This window comes from Herpailurus yagouaroundi, unplaced genomic scaffold, assembly GCF_014898765.1.
Source record: "Herpailurus yagouaroundi ecotype Mexico unplaced genomic scaffold, PumYag 140, whole genome shotgun sequence".
In the NCBI taxonomy this organism is placed as follows: domain Eukaryota; kingdom Metazoa; phylum Chordata; class Mammalia; order Carnivora; family Felidae; genus Herpailurus; species Herpailurus yagouaroundi.
Genome location: NW_024412395.1, coordinates 658,146 through 677,010, shown reverse-complemented (window position 1 = coordinate 677,010; position 18,865 = coordinate 658,146).

The window sequence follows — 18,865 nt, the reverse complement described above, 5'->3', positions numbered from 1 at the left end:
CTCTACTCCTGAAACCAATATTGCACTGTATGTTAACTAACTAGAATATAAATAAATAAATAAATAAATAAATAAATAAATAAGGGAGCCTTTGTTGGCAGATGCCCCTAAGACATCGAGAAGGAAAGCCATCCACTGTCCTCTGTCTAAAAGACTATTCCCACACTCCTATAAGGAGAGGGTGGTCTTTGCAGAGCCCATCCCAGAATCCCATCCTTTCTGATGTGCTGTGCTTAGGCCTCTGATATTTGGATTTCTATTTCCAAATTGTTTAAGTGCAAGACCTCTCTTATTTTTCCTTTCTTATTTTCTTCGGAAGTCAGAGAAGCCACAATGAGTGACTGGTGAGTTTAAGGACTTCATTCTCCCAAGCCTGCTACAAAGTTTATGTGTACCCACCCCCAGCACTTCAAGACCTTGCTACAGTTTGTAGTTTACTGCCACGTGTTTTCCACTGCCATTTGTAAGAGTTGCCCCAAAAGAATTATTTAAAGGATGTATTTACCCGCTAACCAACCTAAGTACAAAATTCACCCATTCTAGAAATAGTGCCAAACCCAATCTTGATGGCTGGCATCTTCCAGCTGGCCGGTCCCTTCTCAGCAAATTGGGATCTGCCTTTTTGAGGAGGGTGACCCTGGTAACTGCTATTCTGCACAGTTCACCTTGACCTAGAGCTGGCACCCTGCTGCCAAGCAAAAAACAGGTAGCTTGCTTGCTGCCCCCAGGCTGTTGCATCTTTCAATCTGCAGCAATTTTCTCAGGAACAGGGTCACTTCTAAAGGCTAAAGAACACCCAACTTTACAACTGAGTTCATAATTTATTTTAAACTTTTTATTGTGAACATAACCTAAATAGCAAAGGACATAAAACATATATTTATAATGCATCAAATAATAGTAAAATGAATACCCAACCACAGCCACCTGTAGACAGAGGGCACTGTAACCATCCAGAAGCCAGGGGTCTCCTCCTGACCCCTGCCTCATGCCACCAGTGCCCACTATCTTGACTTTTATGACAGCCAGTCCTTGTTTGTGTTTCATTTTTCTATCTACCTATGCATCCGTCAACAATATACCACATTTAATAATATCTAAAACACTATCAATTATGAAATACATCATTATTTATGTACAAATAAGAAAAAAAACTCCCACAATTAAACACTTTCTTGATTAGAATGTTCATTTTATACTTATTAAAAGAACACTTATGACTTATCCACACATAGCCTTATTATACATTACCCTTGTACATACATGAAAAGGGAAAGGTAAGTATACTGGCTAAGGCTGTCCTATAACTTCTTTATATTCAGACTCCACACCCTCCATATTACTTTTGGGATTGTATTGTATCTGTTTTTTCCATGCTATAATATCTTCTCTGCAAAATGTGTACTAGAAATGGGGAATTTTTTTATAATAGTGTCCCTCCACTGTTTCCGGGCTTTCTTGCAAACCGCTGGCACTCATTCAACAAGTTCAGGAGGCAGACTTTTCATTATGCCATTCACAGTAATTATCATACTAGTCACCACCATTTGACCTTGTAGCCAATAGGTGGCATCAACATGAAACTTCTGTAACTTTATCAAAGTTCATACACAATGCTGCTGGTACCACTGCTGGATATGTGGCTGAGCTCAATCGCAGAGTGGGCCCTTTTGGCCATTTAAGTTGCTTAAGATTTTTTTTTTTACCTTGGCATTCCTTTGCAAGACATTAGCTTGAGTTTATTTTAATTTATATCATGATTTATGGGTCAGAATTCAAGCAGGTCTCAGCAGGGTGACCCGCCTGGTGACTCAGCAATGCTCAGCTAATGAATGGGTTCATCTGGAGGTGCAATACAGCTTCCCTCACATGGAAGATACCCTGGAGGGGGTGGCAGGAAGCCTGGGCTCAGCTGGGACTGGTGACCACAGTGCCTATATGTGGCCTTTTTGGCAAGTGAGCCTCAGGCTAGTTGCTTTTCTTACATGGTGGCCCAAGGTTCCCAGAAAGAATGATCCAGAAACAAGCAGGACAACGGACCTTAAGTGAACTTTTAATTCTGATTATTTCTAAAAGGTCTTTTTTTTTCAAGTTTTCTAAATAACTTTCTATAGTTTCCTGCTCCCTGCAAACATTTCCAAGCTTGCCCTTAATTTATTAAATATAGTACGCAGAATTGTTTTATATTTCATGTCTGATGACTTCAATACCTGGGTCTTTAAGTTCATTGTTTATTTCTGGGGACAGCAAAGTGGCACTTCTATCCATTCTTGTGAATGCATTTTCTTGTGTGCCCTACTATCTTAGACTATGTATAGTCATTGTACTTAGAAACTTATTTAAGTACTAATCTTTGAAGTCTTGGATCAACATATCTACCTCCAAAGAAAATCAAAACTGCTCTCTAAAATGCCATTTTATGTCCCCATATCTTGTACGTAACCCATAATATTAAACTTCCTTCTGCTCTGCCTTCCCTGAAGTCTGCTTCTCTTGTGAGGCCAACAGGTACATGGGAGCCTCCTCCTTCACCTCACATGCCTTGAGGTCAGCAAGTAGAGTTGGCCATTTCTTCACTTGTCAGTGCAGAGCTCAGATTTTCAAACATTTTTTATATCCTTTATACCAAAAATAACAAAACAAAAAAGTATTCCATCTGGATTCATGGTATCCAGTTAAACAATGTCCTAAGTCTGAATGTTTGATCTCCCAAGCTGTACTGTATACAATTGTCACACCTGGTTCACAATATTCCTTTGCATCCAACTTATCAACATCCAGAGTGACATAATTTATTTATAAATTCACCTTAAATCCAACGTGATCAAAAATGAGTCCTACAAAACTGCACCTTCTTCCTATATTTTCATTAATGGTGAATGTCACAATTATTCACCCAGCCCCCCTCTCCAAAAGCCTAGGCATTTTCCTAGATTCCCCCTTCCTTCTCCTTTACTCTCCAGTTAGCAAGTGCTTCCTTAATATTTCTTCCATCTATCCCTGTTCATATTCTCACTGCTATACCCAAGTTCATCCTGCTCCACCCTTCAGGCTTGGATGCTGGCAACAGATTCAGACGTGACTTGAGTGGTCCCATGCCTTCAAAACACCGTAAATGTTAGCTCCCTGGCCCTTCCATACAGTGCTTCCCCATCTCCTACTTAGGCTCCAGAGAGCAGATCCAAGATCTGAATTATGGGAAAACCACTGAAGAAGTTTCAATGGCTCTAGCAAATCAGCAATTAGTTCCCCCCTGTAATACTGTAATTCCCATTAATGTTAGAAAACCTCTGTTCTTTTCATTTGTTCCATTTTGTTTCATGTGTTCCAAACACATATTTACTGTCACTATAGACATATATTCATATTAAGATAAGTAGCCAGCTGCTGCAACAGTGGCTACTGTAAAAGCTCATATAACAGCCATGTTTTCTGCTGCAGAACCTTTTAACAGTATCCCTGCTCACCTTATCTCCTTCCTTATAGTGGTACCTTTTCTTTTTCTAAGTCATCAACTTTATAATAGATAAAAATTATAAAATCAATGTATCTAGCAAACATTCCTCTTATCAGTCCTATTTATTCAAGTAGCACATAATCTTTGAAGAGGGTTTTGTTGCTTTAAGAAAGAAAAAGTTTCCAAGTCACTGCCATAGGCAACCAGCAAGTATTATTTGCAGAGTCATCTCCTCTTGCTTGTGAATAAAGACACATGAATGATACACCACATGTTTGAGTGGGTATTTTAGCCATTTAAAATACTTTTTTAAAAAAGTAATTCAGATAAAGCTTTTGCCACACACTTGAGGCACCTCTGCAGATACCTGACATCCATAAGACCAGCTTGACAACTGCTTGCTATAGGGAAAAGTGAAGTTTCTTAGCCAGAGTCACATAAGGCACTCCCTGACACTGGGAACTGTCTACCCCAAATCTTTCCCCTTTCTGGAGGTAGCAAATGACCCTGAAAGAGGAAGGTCCTTGACTCTCTCCAGGCAAGGTGATGTCATGCAGCACAGTCCCTCCAATCAGATGTGGGCAGAAGTACTGGCCTGGGAAAGATGCCTGGATCTCTCCAGTCCTCCTGCCCTGCCCCTGCAGATGGAAAGAGGACACAGCAGGCACCTGGCACAGCTGTGGGGAGACCCTATAGGGCAGTTCCTGCAGCCCTGAGTATAAAGCCACTTAAGTTTCCTCTATTCTTTGAGGCTGTCTGGAAGCTTTCCTTATGATATGCACAACATTTTTCAAAAACATAATGGTATTATACCAAAACAGTGTGGCAATAGGCAGGGGGATGGAGGGCTATAACCAAATATGTGTGGAAATTTCTGGATTAAACAAAGTCAAGGCAGTTTCTTTCCGGCAGGATGCCTTGAATTCTTTCCTATGTTAATATTAAGCCTAAGAAATCACCCACAGGGGTCTGGAGCATGAGTATTTCCCGGTCTCTTTAACCACGAAACATTCTGAGAGAGATTCCTCCTGGGAGGAACCATTCCACAGAACTCACTGGGGAAGTGTTGCCCCAGGTTCTCTGCTGCCCTGGCCCTCCCCAGTCAGCACCTGCCTCACTGGCCACATGGTTAGCAGCTACTCAAAACTCCACACTGTATCACCTGTCTGGGAAACTTACCTCAGCTGTAACTGTAGCTGCAGTCATCTTGGGACCAGGCACAGGTCTTTGTTTAAGAGCCTGTCCCCTGATTGGGACCCCCTGTATCAGCCATGGCCTGTGGCTCTTCTCACATGGCCTCACCGTCCAGCCCACCGTGGACATTAGTGCCTTCAATGAATGTTGGAAGCTGTTGAATGGATATTAGTGATGATTGGAGTCATGTCAGAAACCTTAAATTATGGTCAATATGTTTTGTTTAGGAAGAAATGAAATATGCAATGCTCCTGGAAATAAGTCTATCAAGAGATCAGGAGCAGTGCAACTTCACAAAATTCTGCACTGAAAGAAGAGGCAGTATGTGGACACTTAATTTCCTAGTAATGGCAAGAAAAAGCAGTCTTACTGTAGGAAAAAATCAACTTCTTTGGACACATGCCTTGGACTCTCAGAAATGTATTTTTTATTTTTAATGTAAGTTTGGGAAATACATCACACACACACACACACACACACACACACACACACACCACAGAGTTTTGACAAGGGACACAAGTAATTTCTAATTTCTTATTTAATAACTCTAAATTACCTTGTGTCTCCCTCGTTAAGAAGGTGATTTAATTTTCTCTAGATGGTGCAGCACTGTCTGAAAATTAGTTCAAACAACAATTCCACTAAACATGGATTTAGTTTTCAGCTTCTCATTAGTCATATTCCAAAAAGAATTTAAATTCCCTACCAGAAACTTTTCCAAATTCTTTTCAGTGTGCTTTTTGGATACTTATTTAAAATTACTTGATAGAGCAATCCAAAAGAAGATAATTCACTCTTGTTTGACTATGGAGATAAGTTGCAAGTGTCCCACTATTAAATTTCTTGAAAAGTTTTAACTACTTCAAATAGACACTTAAGAGAAATTGAATTGGGCCCTGGTTGGTAATCAATTTGAAAACAGCACTAATAACTGAGAAAGTAAAATTGCATTTGCCCGTATGCCTGTCTTCCAGAGATTTATCAAAACTTCATGTTTTATGGCCTTTTAAAGAAACTTTGAAATGGGAATTAGAGTGCCTGACACAGAAATCAATTGGTCTCCATAATTTTTAATGCATACTTAGCAGTGAGTCAGCACCCATCTCCAGAGGAGGACTTAAGCAACGCCCAGTGAGAAGCTTCTGCAAAAGCCCCCACTGATAGATGGAGCCCAAAGGTGCAGCACACCCCAGTTTTGGGGGCCAACTGTAATTCCTTGATTCTCCACAGTGTGAGAAAGAACAGATATATCCACAAATGTCATACCAAGTGGAACTAGGCAGCAACTCAAATGTGATTGCATCTCAATTACCACCCCTGAGGCGACAGGACAGGGTTGACATGATGTGTTTCACCACTTTGAGGCCTCTTATGACCACTTTTGTTTCCTGTCACAACAGAGCTCAGAATAGCAAGAGAGTCAGACAAAAAAAATTGCTATTACTGTGCAACTCGTCATAAGTCATTGTGAGGGTTTGTCTCTATGCCAGGGCATGAGACACCCAAGACATGGTTGAAATAACAACATGGTCAAGTCATATTGATGTTTCTGGAAGAGACTCAAGGGTGCCACCATAACCAATGTCCCATTTCAGCTATGGGCTCTGCCTTCAGCCCCTACTGAAGGAAGCAACACTGGTCTGCTTCTTGCCCAGGGGTAGTTGTTACGTGCACCTGAGCGGGCATCTTCCCATAAGTAAGTTATCAGCTACCCCTGAGATGATCTGCTCATGAGGACCTGACACATAAGTAATGAGTTAATTTGTTAAAGCAACCAGAATTCTTCCTTCTGGGATCTGGGATGGAAGTTCAGTTAGAGGAAGAGACCAAGAAACAGGTACTAAAAGAACTGGAGAGAGGAACCCATGCTAAATGGTCCAATTCCAGTCCACAAACATTCCCACCATACTATCCACTTGTTACTAGGTGGCTTCCATGAGACTCTGTTCCTTGCCCCCATATAAGTTCAACCTTCACCAGAAGGACTGCCAGAGCTATGTTTCCAGAACTGGAAGACCCATGCTTGGCCTGGACTCCCAGCAGGATGTCGGTCTTCCTTGCCTCAAATGTCACTCCCATGTCACAGAAACCAAAGATGCCAGGTTCAACTGAAAACACAAAGGATAAATAGCTTTCCATCCCTACTTTTTCCAAAGCCTAATAGGCAGGCCCAGAATTCAGTGAGCAGAAAGAATTAGGGACAGCAAACGCACCACGGCAATCAGATAATAAAAACTGAGTCCTTGAAAGTCATGCCAGAGGCACATGCAAAAGAGGAGAAAGCCAAGCCCTAGCTCTGATGCTCCTGAAGCAAGAGGCTGGCATTAAGCATCTCCAGACCAGCTAGAGTCCATGTGGGACATGAAGGACCCTAGGAGCTTACACAAGGAGAATTCCAAACATGCCACAAGTATTCCTTTTGTTCTGTGTTCTGATTTGCCAGGGATAGTTCAGGTTTATGCCCGTCATCCATCCCAGGGTAATTTTATTATCAGAATTGTTCTAGTTAAGGTAATTAATTATATTATGATCCCCCTCCTTGAGGAGGATTAGCATGTTCTTCACAGGGAGTGTCTTAGTTACCTATTGAGCCTAACAAATTATCCCACAATTTAGCAGCTTAAAACAAGCAGGTATGATCTCATGGTCTCAGCAGCTCAGGATTTCAAGCAAGGCTTAGCTGAGTATCTTGGGCTTAAGGTCTCTCATGAGGTCACTGTCAAGTTGTTGGTCTCATTTATGGTCTCATTTGAATACTCAACTATGGCGGTAGGGCTGCAGGTGGACCACTTTCAAGGTCACTCACACAGTTGTTGGCTTCACTTCTTCATGGGCTTTTGTACAGAGGGTCTCATTTCTTTATCAGGGCTCATGGGCCTCTTCATAGGATTGCTCATAAGGAAGCTGGCTTCACCCCAGTGCAAGTTATCCAAGATTGGATGAGATAGAGACAGAGAGAAACAGAGACGAGAGCCCAAACAGTACAGTCTTCTTCTTATGACCTAATCTTGGAAGTGACATCTCATAATTCCACCATATTCTATTCACTAGAAGAAAATCACTAGGTCCAGCCCATACTCAAGGGGAAGAGTTTGCAGTAGGCCCATTTACCAGGACAGGGGGTCATTGAAGATCATGTTAGAAGCTGCCACCTACAGTGAGTATATGGATTCCAGGTTCAGAACTTAACAACTGTAAGTTCCTTGAGTCTTGTGTTGTGCCCCTTGATAGTTCTCATCTCTGTTTTATCTCATTGCTATGCTTCCTAGAGTTTCACATTTAAGGAGTCCTTCCAGAGACAGCTATTGACATAAGACATAGACGGTAGATGCTACCTGGCCATTGGAGAGACAGAGGTGGCATAGCCCAACACCCCAGAGGTTGCATGACCCAACCTTGGACAAGTAATTTAGCTTTTCTCTGCCTCTGTCTGTCAAATGTGGTAGTTATTAGTACCTGTTTCTCAGAACAACTCTGAGAATTCATAAAGAGATCATATTGAAGATGCTTATAGTTCTCAGCTCATAGGAAGCACATAGTAAATGTTAATTATCATCATCATCGTCATAACCATTACAGATGACTGGGCCCTTGAGTTAGAAGAGCAGGGTAGCAGTCCACCTAATGCAATGGTTTCAGGAAACCAGTTTCCACCTGAATGCCTGCATGCCCACAGTGCTTCACATTTCCTCTCCAAGCCCAAAGACTCCTTCTTGGGGCCTTTGTCTCCACAGAAATGGCCCGGGGAGCTAGTCCTCTGTCCAGGATCCAATCCCTTTACCAAATTTCCTGAAATGAGCCTCCAGCCATCCTCAATCCAATCTTTTCCTCCCCTTCCCTCCTCTCCTGCCCTTTCTAAACAGCCAGTTCTCAGACCTGTAGTGTGTTCTCAGTTCTTTCACCCCATCCCACATCACTATGTCTATCCCCACTTGGACTCCTGATGAGGCACTCTGAGCTGACACCCTTTCCAGGGTAATGTTAAAGAATCACAAATAAGTGCCCATCCCTGGGAAGGCCAAGCATGACTGGCCTTTCTTTGCCAACATTTACACACCCCAAATCATTTACTTGCATTTTATCAGTAAAAGAGTTATTGCCACATGAGCTCAACTGACAGATAAGGAGACTGAGTCAATTCATAAAGCTCCAAATCCAGAAATACCTACCCTCAGATCCTGGCTTTCTTTTGCCACCTTGAAATCTGAAGCTCTGCTCTCCCCTGTCTTTGCCCCCATAGAAGATGCACCTCACATCTGTGAGAAGATTAACCATGCCCTTGTCACCAAAGCACCAACACATGCACACCTACAGGCCCCAAACTTGCACACAGCACAGGCAGCTCCTGAGTACCTTAGCAGTGCCTTAGAGGTAGATTTTGTGAAAACCCCTGGAGGTGACATGGAAATGTTGGCACTAGAGAACACAGCAAAAGGAACGTGCAGTTGGCCCAGTTCTGAGAGTGTGACCATCTGTCTGTGGACAGGGTCTGATTGGGCTCTGTGAGAGACAGGAGCTCCTTGTCACTTGTGGTCCCTGCAAGCCTCCTATTCCATGGGATGCTTCCTTTTGCTTTTTGCTTTTAGTTTATTGCTTGCTTCTTTTAAGAACAACCTGTTTGGATATATAAAATATTTTCCCTCATCTCCCCAGCCTTCTCCAACAGTGCTTTGAGGTTGGTTGAACAGTAAATTCCATCAATGGCCCAAATTAGGACCCCTGTGCTGGCCACCAGGCTGGGTCTTTCATTTGCAAGAAACAGGGCTTCCAGGCTTCTATTCCTCAGTGGGCTGTCTGGCTGCTGTGTGACCCTACTCATGGACAGGGTCTGCTCCCCACCATCAGACTCATAGACAGGGGTAACCCCTCTACCATTAGACTTATGGACAGGGGCATCCCTTCACCATCAGACTCATAGATAGGGGCAGATCCCCACCATCATATTTGTAGACAGGTGTGGCTCCCACCATCAGTTCATGGATAGGGGCAGCCCCCGACCATTAGGCTCATGGACAGGGATAACTGCCTACCATCAGACTCATGGACAAGGGCATATCTGCACCATCAGATTTGTGGACAGGGGAGCCTGCCACCATTAGACTCATGGTTAGGGGTGCCCCCCCCCCATCAGACTCACAGACAAGGGCGGACTGCAACAATGGTCAGTCAACAAACTGGGAAGACAGGAAGGCAATATCCATCACTTCCAAGAGTACTGAGCAGGCAAACATTTTCCATCCTACTGGCTGCTAAGGGCTGTGTAGATTGTCCCCTGTGGGGAATAAGTTTAGACAGTCCCTGAACTTGCACCAATGGGTTAACAAGGCTTAGGATGAAAGCATCCAGAATAGGTAAACAGGGCAAAAGTGTCCCCAGCATAGAACAAAAGCATAGAGCTGCTTGCACAGGATAAAAGCGTCCAGAATAGGTAAACAGATAAACAGGCAATAGATCACGCAGCAGGGTGAAACTGCCTGGAGCTAATTAGCAAAAGAAAGGTGCCTTGTTGACCCTGAGGTAGTATGCTATATCTGTCTTATCCCCTAGGCAAGTTAAGATAAACAGACACAGTGCCCGGTGCCTGCAGTAAACAGCCATCTGCTCGGTGCTGGGATTTTGCTTTGTATTGACCCAAACCCTTAACACTGCATATCTTCAAGACCCCTTTTCTCTCACACACATGAGTTGATGAGTTGTTTCATTGTTTCATTGTCTCTTGCTGCACATCCATCACATTTGTGAGCCTTCTGATCCTAATAGCCATGGAGCAAGGACCCTTACTCAGGGCTCTTGTCTCCTCCCAGACATTAGCCTCTCTCATATTTAATTCTGCATCTGCTCTCTTACTGGATGAGAGAAAACTCCAGACTCAAACTTTGTGACAGTCCCCTCTGTTGGGAGGACACTGGGGCTCTTGGGGAAATGACATGTCCAAGGCTGTACAGGTGGTAAATATCAGGTCTTATCCAGCATGGTCTGAGCTCAGTGCTCATGCTAAATTTACCAGGCTCTGCACTACCATATTTTACTCAGTTGGGTCCAGAACAGCATTTCCTAAAGACATCCAGAGGTCCTTGTTCTGGGTATGGAAGAAAGTGTTAACTGAGTCCAGTGATTTGGGGACACACAATGCCACCCTCCTAAAGGCTCAAAATGTACACCCACATTTTAGCCCCTGGAAGCCCTCCAGGATTGGAATCTTCTCAGATAGCAGTGTTAATAATAGGTGCTCCAGAGCTGAATCCCAGCTGTGCCTATCCCAGCTGTGGAGTCGGATTCGTCACTTCTCTTCATGCTTTAGTTTCATCCTCTCTAAGGTGGGGTAATAATTGTACCTGCTCCATGGAGAGAGTGAGCAGATTAAGTGAATGAAATACATACAGGCCTCCCCACAGTTTTAATGTTGTGGAACTGGAGGCTGGTGCAAGGGAATTTATTACACTAATTTCAATGTATTGAATATATGCTTGAAAATTTTCACAATGTTAAAGTATAGCTTTCAAACTGGTGAAACCATGTTCGTCATACAAATATAAAATAAACGCTTGCCAAATATTTCATTTAACTCATTAATTAAAGAAATAATTAGATGTTGAAAATGTTTCAAATAAAATTGACCTACAAGGAGGCCTTTCAAGATGGCAATAGAGGAAGATCCTGAACTCACCTCCCATGGACATAAAAAATCTACAACTACATATGGAAAAACCACCCTCTAAAAAAAATCTAAAAACCATCTTAAGCTCCTCCAAAACAAAGGATCGAAGAACAACATCAAAATGGGTAAAAGAGGCATAGATGCAATCTCACCAAAAACCCCATCCATAGCACAGTGACCCAAAGTCAGGAAGTATCTCACAAATATAAATAGAATTTCTCCCTGAGGAGCAAGGGGTTTGTGCCCCACATCAGGCACCCAACCGTGGGGACATGCACAGGAGAGAAAGACCCCAAAATATCTGGTTTTGAAAACTAGTGGAATGTGTGTCTAAGAAAGTCATAGTGTTGTAGAGAATGGAGACTCCACTCTTAAAGGGCTCATGCACAGACTCACTTATCCTGGGATCCAGCACAAAAGTAGCAGTTTACAAAGCACCTAGACCTTAACTGAAGGAGATTTGCTATTCTTAAAGTGTTTGATGGAAGGATAGAAGCCTGTTGGAATGCTCTCTGGGGAAGGAGATGTAGGTGTTTTCTATCTACCCTCCTAGCAGACACAGGAACAAAGCAGACATCATTTTTGTACTCTTCTAAACTGCTAGTGCCAGTGGGCATTTCCCTGCCCCTGAGCCCATAACTCCACAACTTAAGGTGGCCAGTGGGGCATACCATGCCTGCATGCCACTGTACCATGGTCCCCACAAAGCCAACTGTGGGAAGCCCACACAGAGGATGCTCTTTGAACTTCCTGGGTCTAGTATCCAAGGATTATTTTGAGGTCCTATGGTTCTGAAATAATCAGAGAAATAGTTCTTGGCAATCTACCACCCCCAAGGCACTGCAAAGACAGCAAACTAAAAACCACCCCCAGTCATCCTATGAAAAAGGCCTTTTACTTAGTCTGAGCTTCAGCCGGAGGGGCAGGCTTGAGGCTCACCACACATGTAAAAGCTACAGAAGGGCTCTCAAAGAAAGTAGGCTGGGAGATACCATATTTGAGTTCTTATTTGGTCTTCTATATAGCACACTGGTACCTTCCAGAAAAAAGCCCATACACTTGCCTGGAGCCCCAAATTTTGCAGCTATCACCACATTGAGGGGGTATCAGAAGTGAAGATGCAGTCTCTGAGGTAAACTCCCGAGTGCCTGCTCTGGAGGCCAGTGGGGTCTACAGCTGTGGTCTATATATATTTGCTTACCTTAAAAGCTGCTGCCTGAGGGTCTAGCTTGAATCAGCCTTAACATAGGTGCTGACTGACCCCTCCCTTGGAAGACTCACAGGTGTTAGCACATCCTCAACAACTGGGACTTACAAAAAAAAAAAAAGACCCAAGCTTCTTAAACAATCACAAAAATTCAGAGACAACCAAGAGCTAATGTAAGGTTAAATGATAAGATTCATCTCCTACAGGAGGCCACTCCTTCAAGAATGGGAGAAATAGCTATTTCATCTAATACACAAACACAGGGTGTCAAGAAAAATGAACAGACAGAGAAATATGTTCCAAATGAAGGAAGATAAAACCCCAGAAATATATGCCATTTACAATAGAGATAAAGCATGTAAAGTACCTAGGAATAAATCATAAAAAAAGATATTCAAGATACATCTGAAGAAAATCATAAAGTTATTAAAAGAAAATAAAGAACAGTAAACTAAATGGAGAGATATATGATGTTCATGGATTGGAAGAATCAATATTATAAAAGAGGTTATTTTCTTCCAAACTGAACTATAGATTCAACAAAATCCGATCAAGACCCCAATAAGGTTTTGAAGGAACTTGGCAAGTTGCTTTTAAATTTTTTATAGAAGAGAAAGGTCAAAGAATTCATGAAGAATTTAGAAAGGACAGTTGCCCTACCAGTTATCAGTTGTCAGTTCAGGGACCATCAAAATGACCAGTGGAACAGGACAGAGAATTTAGAAAAAGCAAACCATACATGCACATTAAATAGTAGCAGAAGTAGGACTTCAGTTCACAGAGATGGCATGGAATATCCACTACACAATACATGGAATAAATCATCCTGAGGCCACTGTTTGCCTCTGTGGGGAAAAAAAGACATCTACTTCACTCCAAATGGTTTAATTATTTAAATTCAAAATCAAAATGTGAACAATTTTGTAAAAAAAAAATCATAGAAGACTGTTTCTGTGCCTTTGGAGAAGGAAAGTCTTTCTTAAGCCAGACCAACAAAGCACAAAGTACAAAGGGAAAGACTGACAAATTTTACTGCATTAATACTAAGACCTTCTATCATCAAAAGAATACCATATGATTTCACTTTTAAGTAGAATCTAGAAAACAAGGGGCGCCTGGGTGGCGCAGTCAGTTAAGCGTCCGACCTCAGCCAGGTCACGATCTCGCGGTCCGTGAGTTCGAGCCCCGCGTCAGGCTCTGGGCTGATGGCTCAGAGCCTGGAGCCTGTTTCCGATTCTGTGTCTCCCTCTCTCTCTGCCCCTCCCCCGTTCATGCTCTGTCTCTCTCTGTCCCAAAAATAAATAAACGTTGAAAAAAAAAATTTTTTTTAAATAAATAAATGTTAAAAAAATTTTTTTAATAGATGATAGATATAGATAGATAGATGATAGATAGATAGATAGATATGATAGATCGATAGACAAGATAGATAATGGGAGAGAGAGAAAGAGAAAGGAAACAAATCCTCCTCTGCGCCGGGCCTGGCGTCTTGCCCCAGACCACTCCCTCCTTGCTGTCCCCTCCCATGACTGGATGGCTGCCCCCAGGATGCACGGAGGAGGAACCAGGACTCCACCATTGCATTAACTCATCTGTGACAAACACTATGGATTCCAGAGCTCCCATTTCTATTTTACACAGTTCAACAAAGCTGGTGAGCAGCAGCCCCCTATCTGGGGTGGCGCAGCAGTGTGGAATCAGGCAGGTCCAGGCCCACCAGGTGATTGAGGTTCAAGTCTCCCTCAGCTACTGCTTGGCTTTGTCAGCTTGGAGACTTCATCTCTCTTTCTCTGGACCTCAGTCTCTTCATCTGTTAAACCAATAGTGCCTTTGAAAAAGATGAAAGAGGCAAAATGTTTGCCCATAGGAGGTGCTCACTGAGAAGCTCAACAGCTGCCACTCCTGCAAGTGCCACAATGTAGAAAAGGGCCACATATGTAGAAAAACCAAAGTTCTCTTTCTGTAATGGCTGAGCCTTCTATTTCCCCTTGCTGCCATACTGCCTTACAAGAAAGCCCACCCCTTAGGGAGACAGCCAGCACTGTACAATAAGATATGGTCCCCTCCTCTTCCTCCACCTGTCCCTGTGGGGGTTCCAGAAGGAAGGGCTCTAAGGAAGAAGCTGGTCAGAAGAAAGAGTCCAAATTGAAGTCACACATCCAGATGGATCCAGAGACAAAAGTCTCTGTGTCTGAGCCAAGTGTGGGACAAGGGGATGGCCAAGAGGATGAGGGGCCAGGCCTGGGCAGCTCCCAAATCACAAGGAGGTCCCTGCTTGTGCTGGGATAAAGGAAGGGCCTCAAGAGAGCACAGGAAGCTGTGTCATTGGGGCTCAGGGAGACATCCTAGCTCCCCTCAACCAGCCACACAAGTAACAAAATTCCCAGTCTTCTTCTTGGACACATGGCAGGACTGCATCTCCCAGCCCCCTTGAATTTCAGCACTGCCACCTGATCTGCTTCAGCTAACAGAATGTAAGTGGACATGATGAAGTGACACTCCTGGAAGATTTCATCTGTGGGGCTGTGTGACCTGGCTGCACTCAGCAGGCTACCTGGACTCCTGGGACCAGGAGGGACAATGAAGAGGGACGGGGAAGATAAGCAGGGGAGCTTGCTCCAGCTCCCCCCAAGTCCTGCATGCTACTAGCCAGCATGCAGAGAATCTGCTTCACCCTTCCTGACCCTGCAAGGTCTGCCAGGCTCCTTACAATTCCCAGACACACATAAAGTGAGTAACAAATACCTCAGGTATATTTCCTGTACATTCCTATCTGGGGATAGTGACACCCTTATACGAGGCTGTCAGGAGCAGTCTGCTGTGACATACAACACAGTTGTACAGGAATATTTCACATCCATTCTTAATGCAGAACAATGTCCAAAAAGGCACCAACTCCTGTGATGACCAATATGGCTAAAAAGTAAGCCTTTTGAGACCAAGTCTCAAACCCTAACTGTATAAAATTGAATTTATGACTAATGAGGAGAATCTCAAAAAGGAAGGAAAAGCTTTCTCTGAGAAGAAATAATAAGATGTCTCTCAAGCCAGGAGATGCAGACTGGAAAATACCTGGTCTCGTCCCCATAAACAAGGCCCTGACACCTCAAAGTGCCCCTCCCTCGGTATCCACCCTTCTAGGGGACCCTGATCCCCCATACCCTCACCCCATCCTGGTTCCCCCATATCCCTACCCATCTGGGGGTCCCTTAACACCCCCTGAGTTCCTGCCCATCTAGGAGTCAAAGGGTGGTCTCCAGGGTGGGTCTGCCCCCTGAGAGAGGGTTTCTCAGAGTACAGGATACCAAAGTCAACCAGTCGACTCTGCTCACCCCACCTCATGGCCCTTCTGGCATCTTCCAAAGTGTAGAACACATTTTCTTTCCTTGCTGAAAGGACTCCTCAGGTGAGGGCAATGACAGAATTTTTCAATGAAAACGAGGCTCTTGACTGGAGCACAGCTGCATGTGCCAGTCAATCATCAATAAAGGGACCACGGGACGTCTGCATGGAGACATGAATGCCCACTTCTCAGTGAGACATTGGAAGCCAGACCCAAGAGATGGTGAACATGGTGTCAAGCACTGCTGTCCATAACAACATTTCATATGCAAGAGACAGGAGCCCGAACACAGAACACAGCTGGTCCTTCCCCTTAAGTGGCTCCATCACCCCCACTGAACCCGCTTGACCAGGATCACTAATCCCTCAGGACACTGCCCCACACTTCTACTGCAGGATTCATATCTGGTCCCTCCCTGCCCCTGGCTCCTCAGTGTGATGAGCACACCTTGCTCTCCTCCTGCCCCTCCTCTTCCTGTTTCACTTGCTAGTTCCTCCTAGTCTCTGACTTCTAGAAAGCGAACCTGGGGTTCCTCCCTCTGGCCACTCTGGGTCTCATCCAGTGCCCTGGCAAGTAAACTGCCCCTCCCCGAGAACCCCAGAGGTGTAAGTCCAGTCTGTGCCTCTGCCCTGAACGAAGCCCAGGCCCGTTGCTGTTGGCTCCCCACTCTGCTGGAGCCACACAGCCACTCCCATCTGCAGGTCAGCCTGCCCTGCCCTGTGTCAGCCATCATGGCTCCAGACAGCCAGGTGCCAGGTGCTAGCCACAAACCGTGGAGTGAGCTATGACCTTCCCTCTCCCCAGGCCCACACATAGTCCAGCAGGCCATCCAGGTGTCTGCCTCCAAATAGACATGGACTCCAAGCACTTCTCACCACCCACCCTGCCAGCCTTTGGCCTGCGCCACTGCATCTCTCTGTGCATCCCTGCTCAGCCACCCCACCCTTGTTCCTCGGGTTCTTCTTGGCTAGGCAGTCAGAGTGAGCTTGTTAAATGAAAGTCAGTTCCTATCCATCCTCTTCTCTGTGCTGCCTCTGGACTTCTATCTCACTAAGAGTGAGGGCCAAAGTCCCTGCAGTGGCCCAGGCCTGATTAATTCTGGTCTTGCTCTCTCATACCCCTCTCAGGGTCTTTGCACTTGCTCCTCCCTCTGCCTGAAACTCTCCTCCCAGACCTTCACAAGGCTTCCTCCCTCACTTCCTTCAGCCTCTGCTCAACTTCTCAGGCCATCTATTTGTGGTTACAAACCTCCGACTTGACACACACATCCCTACCTTTACTTTTCTTCTTGGTACTGTGCATCATGTCACCTACTCTACAGGGTTTTGTTTGTTTGTTTGTTTGTTTTACTTATCTTATTTGTTTCTCCACAAAAATGTAGGCTCCTAGAAGGTGGAGGTTTGTGTTCCCATCACTGCTGAATCTCTAGCCCTTAGAATGCAGAGTAGCACATAAGAGACTCTCATTGTGGATTTGGGGGATGTGTAAAAACAGTCAGGTCCAGAGACTTTAGAAGGATGATGTAACATCAGTGTAAGCCCCACCACAGTGTCCAGGGAAGACGGGCTCAGGATGGCCATTCCCTTCCTCCCCAGGAGAAGACACAGGGTTGTGGATGAGTCAAATGAGATAATGGGGAGTGCGGAGAGGAAGGGGAAGGGGCAGGCACTTCATGAAGCACTTTACACATTATCTACTTCATCTTTACAACAATGCTAAATTGAGAAAACCAAGGTTTTAAAGAAAGGGAGAGCCAGCTCAGATAGCCCTCAAACCTTGCCAACAGCAGAGTCTATAAAAATGTACTCATGACACTGCCTGATGATATTTGGAAAGGTAGTCATCTGTGCAGGAATACGGAGTCTTTTCAGGTGACTAGAAGCAGACAGTGACCCTGGTTCAAAACCTGAAAGCGGGGGCGCCTGGGTGGCTCAGTCGGTTAAGCGTCCGACTTCAGCTCAGGTCACGATCTCACGGTCCACGAGTTCGAGCCGCGCGTCGGGCTCTGGGCTGATGGCTCAGAGCCTGGAGCTTGCTTCCGATTCTGTGTCTCCCTCTCTCTCTGCCCCTCCCCCGTTCATGCTGTGTCTCTCTCTGTCTCAAAAATAAATAAACGTTAAAAAAAATTTTAAAAAAAAAACCTGAAAGCGTGTGCTGGAGATAAATGATGTGGGGGCACAGGTACAGGGTAAGGTCCAGCCCACCTGGCCAACTCCCAGCTCCCCTGCAGGACAGGGTGTGCCTGCATGCCTCCCAGGGCTGTCCCAGGACTCAGTGGGAAGGTGCCTGGGAAAGGAAATGAAGCCAGCCTCACACCATCTCCTCGTCCCTCACCCACAAGAGAGCCCTCTGACTGCAGGTACAACCTCACCTTACAAGCTGGAGTGTATCCCTGCAAGTTCGCCTCCAAAGTGCCCCTGAGAAAAAGCCTCTATTCAGTCCATGATATTCCAGCCCTGGCCCACAAATGCATATCCTTTGCACACAAAACAGTTATTCCATCCCAGGAGCCCCCAAAACTCTGAACTCATTCCAGCACCAATTCTGAACTCTGAAGTCCAAAGTCTCATCTAAATATCACCTATTGTAGGGGCATTCAGGTGGCTCAGTCAGTTGAGCATCCAACTTTGGCTAAGGTCATGATCTCATGGTTCATGAGTTCAAGCCCCACATTGAGCTCTGGGCTGACAGCTCAGAGCTTGGAGCCTGCTTCGGATTCTGTGTCTCCCTCCCTCTCTGCCCCTCCCCTGTTTGTTCATTTTCTCTCTCTCTCTCTCTCAACATAAATAAACATTAAAAAAATTTTAATATCACCTATTGTACATAATGCTGCAAACCCTATGTTTATTGGGTTAATAAACTGGGAATATTACTCAGCCATAAAAAGAATAAAAGTATAGAGAGTGTAATACTAAACAAAATAAGTCAGTTAAAGAAACATACATACCGAGAGATAGGAGAAAGATGGCGGTGTAGGAGGACGCTGGCCTCACCCCGCATCCTGCT